Source organism: Octopus bimaculoides, chromosome 15 (genome assembly GCF_046866305.1).
Source record: "Octopus bimaculoides isolate indiv1 chromosome 15, ASM4686630v1, whole genome shotgun sequence".
NCBI classification, from domain to species: domain Eukaryota; kingdom Metazoa; phylum Mollusca; class Cephalopoda; order Octopoda; family Octopodidae; genus Octopus; species Octopus bimaculoides.
Window position 1 is genome coordinate 32,929,129 of NC_142942.1, and position 15,000 is coordinate 32,944,128.

Genomic DNA, 15,000 nt, shown 5'->3' on the forward strand with positions numbered 1-15,000 from the left:
AACTTAGCTGTTTGGCAAAAAGAGACTGATAGAATAAGTACCAGGCTTTTAAAAAAAGACTAGTCGAATCATTCCAAAACGTTCTTCAAGGCGGTGCCCCGACATGGCCGAAATATAATAACTGAAACAGATAAAATAAAAGTTATTCTAGTCTTATTTGGCATCATCAGTGCTGAAATCACTGGAAGTTATTTATTTATGATAAACTGTTTTGACGTATTTTTTATCTAAGAGAGAATTATTCCTCTAATGTCATTTTCATTAACTTGCCCCAATCCGAAGGGCCATGACATTTTTATATTTGGTAGTTTAAATGTGGGGACAAAACTTTTCACCAGAATTTGGATAATTCCTGCTTGAGACAATTGCCAAAGTGTTACAACTTATGTTAGTTTAGAGAGGCGCCTTCTGTAACACGTCCGTCATCCGTAGCCCTCTTCATCCGTTCATATGTTCACTCAATGGAATTTGGTGAGCATTAGTGTTCCGGGTTTGTTGTCTGTGGACTCGTGAGCGTTCCGATAATGTATTCCCTATCTCGCCAATATATATAGTTCCTCGCAATTCGGGCATTTAATGCAGTAGATCAAATTTCTGCTTTTACAGTTCATAACTGCATTTGCAAAAATCTGTTCATTTTTTTGTTCTAATGGATCTACCAGTATGCATGTATTGACACGTTCCACATTCATTATCATTACACTTGGATAGTGTAAATATTTTATCCTGTTTGTTCATGTTGAATTTTGCCATCGTTAATAGTTTCTTCAAGTTATGTGGTTGCCTTTTGCTTAAGATAAGTGTTTGATTAGTTATTGTGTTTTTAAATTTTTTAACTTTGTTTCATGATTGGCACATTTCTTTTGATGATGTTAAAAATGTTTTGGTGATGCGGATTGCGTTTTACTAGAAATGTTATTGCGTTCCTTTGATGGCTTCCTCTTTCTCGTGTTGCTCTAAGTTGATCTATAGGTATCTCTTTTGCTCGTTGTATGTAATTTTTTATAAGTAGGAGAGGGTACTTTTGCTTGAGCAGAAATCTTTTGAGTTCTATGAATCGTATGTTCCTGGTATTTAGATCATCTACTATAGTACAAATTTTCCAGGCTAGACAGTACGGGATGCTGCATTTTGTGTGTGTTGAATGGCATGATTTGAAATTTAGGTACTAATGTGTATCTGTGTTTTTGTAATGAATATCAGTTGTGATTGTGTTGTCTTAAATTACCATTATGTCAAGAAATGGTAATTATGTGTTGCTCATTTCTCTTGTGAATTTGAGATTAGGGTGTATATGGTTGAGGAGGGTGCTGAATTCTTCCAGATTTTCTAGGGATTTGGTCCAAATTAGGAAACAGTCATCGAGGTATCTTCCATGTGTCCTCTCTATGTCTTTTAAAGGTCATGCCGTAGTTCTCTTCAATTTTTTGATATAGATTTTGTTCCAAGTATCCCAATACTGAGTTCGCGAAAACTGCAGCAAATCTCGTTCCCATAGCTGTGCCTCGAATCTTTTTTCCGTTGGAAAAACTGGAGCAAATCACGTTCCCATAGCTGTGCCTCGGATAGGTTTTTTCTGTTGAAAAGGAATGGATTATTTTCGAAGATGAGGTTGACCGCATCTAGTATGAAATTTACGGTAAATCTACTGGGGATCACTTCTCAATTTTTTCTCGATCAAATATTTCATGGCAGTAATTCCCAAATCATGTGGAATGTTCGTATATAAGTTTGTTACACCAAAACTAGCAGTGAATTGGATTCTGTTGTTTTGGGGCAGATATGACAGGAAATCGATGCCATCCCGAATGAAACTGGGTATGTGACTACATAGTAGTTTTAGGATAATGTCAATGAGGTTCCTCAGACGAAGTGTAGGACAGACTGGACCAGCTATAATGGGTCTTAGTTTAAGGTCTTTATCCGTTTGTTTGATGACAATTGTGATGTCGTTTTTAAGACGTATAAGGGCAGACTTTTCTAGTTTTGAATTTGGTAAGACCTTGATGCTATGCCTCAGGGGAAATCTGGAGAGGATATCAATGATTTAGATGTGTATTTCGTCCTTTTGGCGGGTAAAATTTTTATTTATTTTTCGCCAAAGATTTGTCATTCTCATTATTTTTATCAGTAAGAAACTCCACAACTCGTAGTTTCCGACAAAAGTTTTTGATATCTTCCTCCAATTCCTGATGGTTGACTGTAAGTGTAGGTATGAATTTTAGTCCTTTCATCAATAATTGAAGTTCGTCACTCTATATTTCTTTTTGACAGATTAATAATTTTAAGGTCTATCCTATCAGTTGTTTCACAGTTGTTTATTCTTCGCCTTTTTCATTCTCCGGTGTTTGCTGTCTTTACCTTAAAAATGATATTGGATAAGTCTTGATCAAAATGCCATAATTTATATCTGCCCTTCCAGAATCTGCATTATAGTTACTATTACTAAAACCATCAGTTCCACCACTGTTCTTACCATCACTTCTTCCACCACCACCAATCGTTCCATCACCCTAATCTCCACTGACTCCAATGCTACAATCACTATTGTAAATAAAATAAAATATCGCCTCCCTCAGCTCCAACAACATTGCTTCAAGCATTCCACTTTCTACTTTTCCGTTTTTTTTTTTCTTTATCTTATTCTTTGATTCTAACAAGATCTTAAAGCATCGCATATTAATTCTTCACTAACAACCAGACGATATTGCTCCATGCGCCGTATTTAATGCACACGACTTAATGAAAAACACATATTAAGAGAATAGTTACAGCAACAACTATTGCAACAGTAAAGCCAGCGATAGCAACAATATCAATGATAGAGATAGCAACAACTGCAAAGAGGAAGGGGGAGGGGAAGAGGAGAGGAGGGGAGGAGGAGAAGAGGAGAGAAGGGGAGGAGGAGAGGAGGGGAGGAGGCGGAGGAAGAAGAGGGCGAGGAAGAAGACGAAGAAGAGGAGGAGAAGGCCAAGGAAATAGAGAAAGTAGAGGAGGGCAAGTAAGAAGACGAGGAAGAAAACGAGGAGGAAGTAAACGAAGAGGAAAAAGTCGAGGATGAGAGGGAGAAGAGGAGGAGAAGGCCAAGGAAATAGAGGAAGTAGAGGAGGGCAAGTAAGAAGACGAGGAAGAAAACGAGGAGGAAGTAAACGAAGAGGAAAAAGTCGAGGATGAGAGGAAGAAGAAGAAGAAGAAGAAGAAGAAGAAGAAGAAGAAGAAGAAGAAGAAGAAGAAGAAGAAGAAGAAGAAGAAGAAGAAGAAGAAGAAGAAGAAGTGGAGGAAAACGAAGGGGCAGAAGACGAGGAAGAGAAGCAGAAGAGGATGTTGAAGGAAGGAGAGGAGGAGGAGGTTGAAGGAAGGAGAGGAGGAGGTGGGGAAGGGGACGACGACGACAACAATAACACTGCCAGAAGCAACAACGGCAACAAACTTATTAATAACAATAACAAAAAACAAAACAATCATACAAAAAGGTAAGAACACATACAAATACACACACATACATGCATACGCACAGAAACTCACGTAACCCTCGCACGCGCGCGCGTGCATAAACCGCAAAGCGGGAAGAAACAATACCGCTTGAGCAAACTAAAGATGTGAAACACTTATTAACTCCATTGAAACATAAGCCGTGTGTGTATGTGTGTGTGTTTGTGTGTGTGTGTGTGTGTGTGTGTATTTGTGTGTGTGTGTGTGTGTGTGTGTGTGTGTGTGTGTGCGTGCGTGCTTGTGGAGGGGGGAGGGGAGTGAACAAAAATTTATTGAGTATATTATAGGGGATGTTGTGCTGTTGAGGCTGGGGGTGCCATTGTGTGGCTGCGTATTGATCATAGGGTTCAATGTGTATGCAGTAAAGGAAAGGGACTGAAGGGTGACAGTGGGGTGGGGTGATAGTGGGGGGGGGGGTGATAGTGGGGGTGGGGTGATAGTGGGGGTGGGGTGACAGTGGGGTGGAGTGATAGTGGGGGGTGGGGTGGCGAGAGTTTACCATAATAGATATACATGGTGGGATAATAGTTGAAACTACAAAACAATATGAATGTGGGGATGTATATATATTTGTATGTGTGCAAGTATATATATCCGCACATTCATACATACCTACATAAGAAGAGCACTCCGTCGGTTACGACGACGAGGGTCCCAGCTGATACGATCAACGGAACAGCTTGCTCGTGAAATTAACGTGCAAGTGACTGAGCAATCCACAGACACGTGTACTCCTAACGTAGTTCTCGGGGAGATTGGCGCAGGAGTGGCTGTGTGGTAAGAAGCTTGCTTCTCAACCACGTGGTTCCGATTTCAGTCTCACTGCGTGGCACCTTGGGCAAGTGTCGACTACTGAAGCCTCGGGCCAACCAAAGCCTTCTGAGCAGATTTGGTCAGCGGAAACTAAAAGAAGCCTGTTGTGTATGTATATATATATATATATATATATATATATATATATATATATATGTGTGTGTGTGTATATATATATGTATATATATATATATATATATATATATATATATATATATATATATATATATATATATATATATATATATATATATGTGTGTGTGTGTGTGTGTCTTTGTGTCTGTGTTTGTCCTCTCCTTCCCTTGACAACCGATGTTGGTGTGTTTACGTCCCCGTAACTTAGCGGTTCTGCAGAAGAGATCAATATGAATGCACCTGTGCACTTGATTTAAATCCATAATGTTATAAGGTTGCAACTCACACGTGATTGATTTTTCGGTACGTATTAAGCTACATAATTATGCACTGTTTTAGCGATCCTACTGATGAACTACGGATGACAAATTAATTTATTTGATCATTAATAGGGAAACTCGAGTATGGGATTAACTAAAAGTAGTAATTCCTTTAGAATTGCTTTTTCGTGGTTTTGGGTTTAACTGCCCCTTTTAGTATGTAAGTAGTCTTGTCATGAGTTCTTCTCTTTGTGTGTACATCTTTATACACTCTTATGTATGAAAATATGTTGTCTTGTCTTTCTGTGTTCCTTCCTGTAACTTGGGGGAGATTTTGCTACTATTTCTAACATGTCGAACGATTACGCAGAGGCTTCCCTCTTGACTTTTGTCATTGCAGTTGATTTCAACGGTAAGCACTCAGCAAAGACCTTTTTAAATGAAGTAAGTCCGAATTAAAGAGGCAACGCCTATGAAGCCTGCAGGCCTTACAATGTTTGATCGTATCGATGTAGACGATGACCGACGTGAATATATTGACCAACAGATGTGTGAGGAGCAGCAAGAGCTGTGTTCACTGAAGTGACCACTGATACAAAAAAAGGGCGGAATACCAACAAAATTATTAGTTTCTCGAAATATGAAGATTTATTTACTTTATTATTATTGGTATATAAATAGTTAACGTAGTATAGTTATTATTTTAGAAGTAAATGGTAGTGAAATGCCCATCGTCAGAAAAAGGGTGAGGTACAGAAAAAAGGCGAGAAACAACAAAAATTGTGCCAATTGAAGTAACCTCAGATACAGAAAAGAGTGAGGACCAACAGAAATTGTGTCTATTGAAGTGACCAAAGGTAGAGAAAGAGGGCGGGAATCAACAAAAACTGTACCTATTGAAGTGACCAGAGACGCAGAAAGAGGGCAGGGACCGAAAGAAATTTTGCCTATTGAAGTGACCACAGATATGTGAATAATGTGAAGGCCAAGAACAGCTTTGTGCATTGAAGTGACCAACGTCTCAGTATGACTTTAAACTGCACTTGATAGTGGGGTCCTGGTTTTGTGGAGTGTGGACCTACTCCTTAGCTACTGTTGTTCCTGGGTCTACTCCAATTCGAAGCAGTTAGGATCCCTGTTATAGGTTAATTAACATATTAGAGTTTGGCTGCCTATGCATGCAAGGTCGGATCCGGCGGGATCTGTGGAAGAAAACTTAATGGTTCAACGCATCGTGGAGTACAGAGAGCAAGATGAAGCAAATAAGACATCTTGATCATCCATTGTATCTGTCCCCATTTCCAGTCGACTTGACCTGGTCTTGCTTTTGGACTGAAGACGGTCACAGAGGAGAGAGTGAGGTTAACGGTGCGCAACTTTTTTTGACTTTAAGCTAAGTCATCGCGCAAGTCATCAGTCATCATTAAGGATGACAAGATGATCCTTGTCGTTCCGACAGGCGAACATTTACATATTGAGGTGACTAAAGGTGATTACTTCTGAAGGATAGAAGCATCTGTGGTGGCTTGACCCGTTAGAAATAGCTGACATGCTTTCCTCAAAATGCACTTTTGCTGTCCTGTGCAAAACAGCACTCACCTTACAACGTAATTCTAGGTATTCAAAAAACTGTGTGGCCATGAATGGAGGGTTTTTGATCATAGGTCTCAGATATCTGAGCTGACCGCGATTAAGAAAAACAACCACTTCAGATAGATAAGGCAAAAATGAATTTCTATGTGGCCCCCGAAATCTCAGCATAAAATGTATAATGTAGTAATTGCTTTTTGTCTGAAGAAAGATTAGATGGTCAGCTCTGGAACACCTTTGTACACATCTGCTCTGTCAAAGCTGATCCGAGCTTAAACAACAACAACAGAGACTTCAAATAGACAAAAGACACTGGGAGTCAATGAGAAGCATCTATGTCATTGGTCGAACTGCTAGAAATAGCATCCAAATCTCCATCAGTTCATACTACCACCACATATGTAAGTACAAGAATGATTTATTTAATCAACAGGCAAAATAGCTAGCTATAAAATCTCTATAAGAGATGAAAGTAGTGGCTATACTGAGAAGTAATGTTTATCACTACATAAATATGGATGTTCGACGCTACTACTATTTTTAACCCCAGAAAGAGCCTTCTCCAGCCACTTATTGGATACAATCTGCACCCGGTATATATTGCGAGCAAGGAAGCGAATCCCTACCATCTTCCAGAAGATGACGGGATCACCAGACTAAACGGTTTCGGGATGTTTGTGCCCATCGTCAATAAACATTCAGCGGCTAGAGTTTGCAGTGATTCGCTGCTGCTCGCAATATATAGAAAACCAAGCGATAATCAATCACTGATCTTGCAACAAGCAAAGTAGCTAGTTAGAAAATCTCTACAAGAGATGAACGCTGACTATTTAATCTAGGATATAATCACCGTTTCATTCCAGTATCTTCTGCCATCTTGTTAGCAGATGCATGATTCTCTTCTCAGAAAAAATTCTTGTCTTTACTGGTAAAGAACTCTTCTGGGTGAAGTTTTACATCCTCTTCAGTGTTGAAGGCCTGTCCATTCAATGTACTTTTAAGATGCTAAAACAAGTGAAAATCTGAAGGCTCAAGGTTAGGTGAATATGGAGAATGTGGCGAAACTTCCCAGTCAAATCCTAGTAACGTCTAGCCGCGCCTGCAAAGTGTGAGGCCTGGCATTGTCCTGATGAAAGGCAATGATTTACGAATGACAAGCGCTGGATGCTTCTGGTGGATTGCTGCAGTTAATTTGCACGGATGGTTCCAGTACACATCTGAATTGATCGCGGTCCGTGAGAAGATGCTCATAAAATGCATACTCTTCCAATCTCACCAAATTTAAATCATAACCATCTTCGGGTGAAGACCTGTCTTGGAAGTTGCTTATGGTGGTTCACTACACTTCGCCTATGATTGTGCTTCACATTGTTATGGACGATCCATTTTTCGTCCACTGTCACCATTCTCTTCAAAAGAAAAAATACAAAGGGTCGCTTTCTTCATGTTTCTGCAACGAATCACAAATGGAAAACTGTTCCGCAACAGCATCATCTCCGTACACAGCACATATCTACGACAGTTTTCCGATGCTTTCTTGCTTTTATTGACATAAAAAATAGGCCTTGTGGTTAGGGTGTTGCACTCACAATCATTAGCTCATAATCGTTAGATCGTGGTTTGTAATATTGGTGATGGTAGTATTGCACTAGTATTGGTGACAGTTGCACCCTCTTACCTTCTTAGACAAAACAATAAAATAATTGTAAAATATAAAAAACGCAAAACAAAGAATTCATTATCAGAACGAAGGTGTTGACAGTGTAAATTAAACTTTTACGCAGTTATTTTTTATACTTTTTAGCTTATTGCTCCGTATGTTTTTTTTTTCTTCCCAAGGTTATGTTTTCACCTCAACATCCCCCACGAACATATATACACATACTTAATCAACCCAACGTCCTCTTCTCTTTGAATAACTTATCAAAATATTATCAGATATGTCGTGCAATAATGGAGCTGCTATCAGATATCAGTTCTAATGACTAATATCACTTTACACATTATTCGCATACTTAACCCATTTTGTTTTTACACAATTCCTATATGTGACCTTGTTATCGTAGTTTTCTACAGAACTCCCTACGCATCTACACTTCGTACACTTAGTCCCTCTCCCGTCGTGTTTAACATAATACAGCAATATATTAAGAAAGGGACCAATGATAACATCTTTTAAGCTGCCTTGCCATTCAACATTCTTGACAGAAAAAGCCCGTCATTTCACATCCCCCAATTTTCTCTTTTTCAATTTTCTTTTCTTTCTGTTTTTTTTTCTTTCTTTTTCCTATTTCCTAATTCTAGTTCTACCCTGGGTTGTATTACCACCCACACAACAGTTTGGTAAATGTTTTAGAAAGTTGATTTCTTATCATATATGATATCGTAAATATGGTCTAACAGTTTGGTAAACTTCACTCGGTTGAGACATTTGATTCTAAAACATCCAATTCTGAAAATTCCTACTGTCAATATATTTTTATGCCGCTTTTTTTTTTTAAATAGCAGTTTGCTGTAGACAAATACTTGGTATAAGTTCTTAATTTGTAGTGACGTAAAACTTGGTCAGCTTTTCACTTAAAAATGCGATCATATAACACAAAAAGTGGGAATTTAATTTATTTCAAGTCTTCTTTGGCCAATTTAACCCTTTTTAGAATTACGTTCCTCATACAATCCCATAAATTAGCAGTACAAGACCGATCATATGAACAAAATGAACAAAATAGTTGAATAATTGGTAAAGTATGACTTCGGCAGGGCCGGCACTAGGTAGTGCAGGGCCCAATTAGAGAAATGTCAGTGGAGCCCTCTACTCTACAAAACTGAAGATTGATGTTTTATGCTTTGTGTAGTACGCCAGTTCCAGCTAAAAAGCGTTGAGGGCTTGGGGCTCCACCATTAGTCACAATGACTTACTAAACATTCATCATAGCACCCTCCGCTTGAGCGTGAATGTTGGGCCCTCTCTTGGCGCAGGACCCAATTTGAGCAAATCTGTTTTATGGACTTAAGGCTGGCCCTGCACTTCGTCTATTGCTACGTCCAACTTTTGAGATTAAGACTGTTGTTACTATTGATTCAAGAACACTAACTAACAGGCCGAGAAATCTGAAGTAGAGTGGTACTGATGGCAGATTGTCTGACATAGATTTAGCTGTTGAGGAAACCAAACTCTAAATCTATGGGTTTACATTCGCGTCGCGGGCATTTGATGAATAACGAGATATTCGCTAGAATGTCGAATTACAAATCCTTGAAAGTATAATGCCAACAGCATTGACCTCGCTAGGGGTCCAAAGGCATTTCAGCCGTGACTCACCGTGTTTTAAGGATGCCCTGGGACTTCGTCATCTAATGTGGCCTTTCTTTATCTCAAACGATACAGTGTGGTTTGAGGGAAATTTGGTTGTCGTTTCTAGAAAGTTGAACAGCTACGTAGGTGATTCTCTTGGATATAATAGGTAAAAGGGGGAATAAATAGTGCTTGAAGTTATCATTTTCTGTACACCTCTTGAGAATACATAAATATTCAACCAGTTTATAATTAAGATTTTTTTATTAATGCGTGCCCCCACCCTTACTGCTCCCCACATCACACACACTTTCCTATTAAAAAATCTCCTCCCCTTACTCTCATTCTCTCTCTCCTCTCCTCGCTTTCATCCCTCTCCTCCTCTTTTCCTTTTATTTCCTCCTCCTTACTCCTACCCCAATCTCCAGCTGACTCGGTTGCAATAAACTCTTGTAGCCGGCATATTTGTTTCCTGCTTTGCATCCCTTACATCTACACACACAGACACACATACACACACACACACACACACACACACATACTCACACACAAGCCCACAAGCACACACAAGCACACAAGCACACCCAGGCACACACACACAAATGCTCCTATATATTACGCACGTCTGCATATAAATGCAAACACACATACACATGCTACAAACGCCTTATTCTTCTTTGTTCTCTTTAACTTCGCCCTCTTTATTACCCTAACCCACAACTTTCAAGAGCAACCAAGTCGTGTGGTTGACCTACAAGAAATAGCAGTCAAATTGTAAATTGATGAGGAGGCAGGCATAGCAGTGTAGTTAAGAAGTTTGATTTGAAAAACAGACAGCCACACGGTACTTTTGGTAAATTCCTCCTGCTATAGCTTCGGGTTAACGAATATTTTGTCGAGGTATTTTGGTAGACCAAACTATAGGGAAGATCGTCTTTGCTATCAGTAACTTAGCGATAAGCCAAGAAAGATCGTCGTTATCTCTATTTTGCGGAGCAAATCGGTTGCTTGCCAATCACATGGTTCCGTGTCAGTCCCACTGCGTGGCACTTTGGGCAAATGTCTTCTACTATAGCCTCGGGCCGACCAAAGCCTTGCGAGTGGATTTGATAGACGGAAACTGAAAGAAGCCCGTCGTGTGTGTGTGTGTTTGTGTTTGTATTTGTCCCTCACCATGCTTGACAACTGGTGTTAGTGTGTTTACGTCCCAGTTAGCTAGCGGCTCGGCAAAAGGAACTGATAAAACCAGGTTTAAAAAATAGTACTGGGGTCATTTAATTCGATTAAAAATTCTTCAGTTTGACGACTGAAACAAGTACGGGAAAAAGAAAGATAAAAGATATACTCGTTATATTGCTGAGTCAGAATAATTAATGAGGAACATATTTATTAAACAGAAGGAAAGTTGTACGAAATGATAAACCAATTAATGAGAGAAGGAAAAAGATATAATTGATTTACTCCCTCCCCCCAAATTTCAGGCCTTGTGCCTATAGTAGAAAGGATTATTATTATTATTATTATTATTATTATTATTATTATTATTATTATTATTATTGTTGTTGTTGTTGTTGTTGTTGTTGTTGTTGTTGTTGTTGTTTTTGTTTTTGTTGTTGTTGTTGTTGTTATTGATGTTGTTGTTGTTGTTGCTGTTATTATTGTTGTTGTTGTTGTTGTTGTTGTTGTTGTTGTTGATGTTGTTATAAATTAAAATGTGTTGTAGGAGTAAAAACAGAGAACCAAAGCAACTATGCACCAGGATTTAGTTTCACAATCTCTATTGGGTTAATGAAGTCCAGTGGTCATGAAATACTTGAAGTGGCACTATTGGCAACCAAGACAGAAAGCTATAATCCTTAGCCTATGTACATGTACAGGCAAAGTACAGATGCATATTCAGAGCTCAACAGAGTAAATTTTTGAAGGAACTACCATTTCCTTTCAGATCTATCGAGTTCCCCTATCGACCCCTAAACATATGTGTGCATATGTGTGTGTGTGTGTGTGCGTATGTGTGTATGTGTGTGTGGCAACACAAAACATACACGTCCATTCACGCGCTTAAAAACCACACATGAACGCTTTTACATATGTTCACTTAAACGTATATAAAGACTACACTCATGCACAAGCTGATGCACGCAAACATTTACACAAAAGGCAAATTTCTTAATGTCTTTCAATCCACAGATTATGTATTTATAAATTGCATCGAGTGGTGCAGTAATGTGCATCAAGTTGATAGCGTAAAATAAATAAAATGTTGCTTAAGACAAACAATAAGGCAATATTCATAATGGCTTTACTTCCGGCTGCACAATTGCAGGTGCAGTTTGACAAATAAGCACCTACATCATCTGACTTCAATATTCTTATTTAATCCAGAACAGTAGAATAAGAAAAGCAAAATATGTATGTATGTATGTATGTATGTATTTATGTATGTATGTATGTATGTATGTATTTATGTATGTGTGCGTGAAAGCACATATATATTCTTTTATTCTTTTATTCTTTTACTTGTTTCAGTCATTTGACTGTGGCCGTGATGGAGCACCACATTGATGATCTTTTGTCGAACAAATAATCCCCAGGGTTTATTTTTTAAGCCTAGTACATATTCAATCAGTCTCTATTCCTCAACCGCTAAGTTACGGGAACAGAAGCACACGAACACTAGTTGTCAAGCAGTAGTAGGGGAACAAAGAGAGACACAAAGGCACACACACATATAGATATGTACATATATTTATATATATATATATATATATACGTCAAGCTTCTTTCAGTTTCCGCCTACCAAATCCACTCACTTTGGTCGACTTGAGGCTATAGTTGAAGACACTTGCCCAAGGTGCCACGCGGTGGGGTTGAACCTAGAACCCCATGTGGGTGAAAAGCAAGCTTTTTACTACACACCCACGCCTATGTATATATATATATATATATATATATATATATATATATATATATATATATATATATATATATATATATATATATATATTCCTCCCTGTCTCTCGTTGCTGCGCCTATGTTCAACTTCCTCCCCTTTTTTCTCTCTCTACCACTCTTTCTCCTTACCCCTCGTTGATCACATGTGACCAGCGGCTACTGCATTCTTTCCTCTCTTGGCCACTGCCAAGCAAGTACGAACTTTCTTCTCTCTTCCCTTCAAGTTCGTCAAATCACAGCGTTCAGTATATATATATATTTTTTTTCTCGTCTGACCTAACAGCCCTCCATGTTTGTTTTCATTGTTTTCTGTTTGCCACTTAATTCCTCCGCATCACAAATTTTATTTAATTTTCTTTTGCGGGAAGAGCTATTCTAACAATGCGTCTTGCCCTAACTCTTCGAAACGCTTAGTTTAGAATAGGGGCAGCTGATGAAAGAAATGTTCTTTATGTGGCCTGTCTGTTTTCCTGTGTGTTCCTACCGTTGTTCGAAAATCAGTTTGTGGAATAAAAAAATTGATCTACTGTCATGTAAAAAGTGTAACTGTAAAAATGCAGAATTATCGGAGTAATGGGCATTCAAAAAAGTATGTACGTATAGAACTGTATGAATGAAATTGTTAATGTTTAAGATTAAAATTAAGGTGTGCAATAATAATGTTTAGCAGTTCAAAACTGTGAGTAATGAAATGCAGAATTAGGTCGGCTGATCGTGAGAATCAAATATTGATCGCTTCGTTAAATCTGCAGGTGGCATGGGTTATTTCCCTTGAGTTGTTTAAATAAAATATTAGTAATACGTAGTAGATAGAAGGATCCATTGGAAGGGCCCTATTATCGGTGTTTTTCAACAATTTAAGTATGTCACAAGATTTCCAGACATGAGTTCTACTCACGTGTCAAATAAAGTATAAAAGTGATATTGTCTGCAAAAATTAGAAATAGGACACACAAAAAATCTATATTCAAAGTAATCGAACATAAGCAATGAAATGGGTTATTTCCCTTGAGTGTTTAAAAAAATATTGTACAGGTGTTATGGGTTATTTCCCATGGGTGTTTAAAATATTAGTTATATGGGGTAGATATAGAGGTCCCTTCCAGGGGCCGTATTATCGATTTTTTCAACAATCTAAGTATGTCACGAGGTTTCCAGACATGAATTCTACTCACGAGTCAAGTTTCATCAAAATCAATAAAACGATGTAAGAGGAGTTAGCTAACAACGCCTCAAACAAACACACACCGATTTTCCACACACACACACACACACACACACATATATATATATATATATATATATATGTATATCCTTCCCTTTATACACAAGCTGAATTACTCGGCGTTGCTCTTATTCAGATTATTAAACGATATATATGAAGGTATATTTTTGTCTCATTATTATTTCAAAATATCTATATTTTATTTAAAATTATCCAAATTGTTATGTTAATAGAATTTAGAACTGAAAATCTGTCAAACTTGAAGCACCTCCGGGTAAACAATATTCATTGTGCAATATTTTGTTGGTGATGAAATGAATAAATTGTTGCTGCTTCCAACTCGTGAACAACCAACGTAGAGTTGGCCGTGGGAGAAGCATGTAACAAAGAGATCAAGTTCAACTCCCTTGAAGGATTGACCCTGAGATTTGTTAATTGAATACCAAAACTTAATTTGACTGGAAACTGAAACCTCTTAAATCCAAACAGAACATCTGTAGGTATGAGAGGAAATTTTGGAATAAAAACATTTTCGCTTTTGTGACTACCTGTTATGACTGTTGCCTGTAGGACATGGGGCTTCATGGAAGTAACAATTAAGCGAATTACACAGGCGAGGTAGATCAAGATTCCTAAGCAACATAATAGGAACATCCAGCTTTATTGTCAAGTTATGCGGTGGCATCCCAGAGGGTTTAAGAGTGTTCAGAAATTCAACAGGGTATTGAACAGCTTGATCTTGATAGTCTGTTGTGTGAATTGATGGAAAAGTCATTTCTGATGTATGTGTACTTGACAATCACACATACACTCACACTCACATACACTCACATACACATTCACAGACACATACACACTCATACACAAACTTGTAAGTTACGGGAGTGTAAACACACCCCCACCGATTGTCAAGCAGTGGTGGGGGACGAACGCAGACACACAGACACAGACACACACACACACACACACACACACACACACACACACACACACACACACACACACACATATATATATATATATATATATATATATATATATATATATATGTATATGTATATGTATATATATATATATATATATGTATGTATGTATGTATACACACACACACACACACATATATATATGAATGAATGTATGTATGTATGTATGTATGTATGTACGTATGTATTTATACGACGGGCTTTTTTCAGTTTCTCTCTACAAAATGCACTCACAAGTCTTTGGTCAGCTCT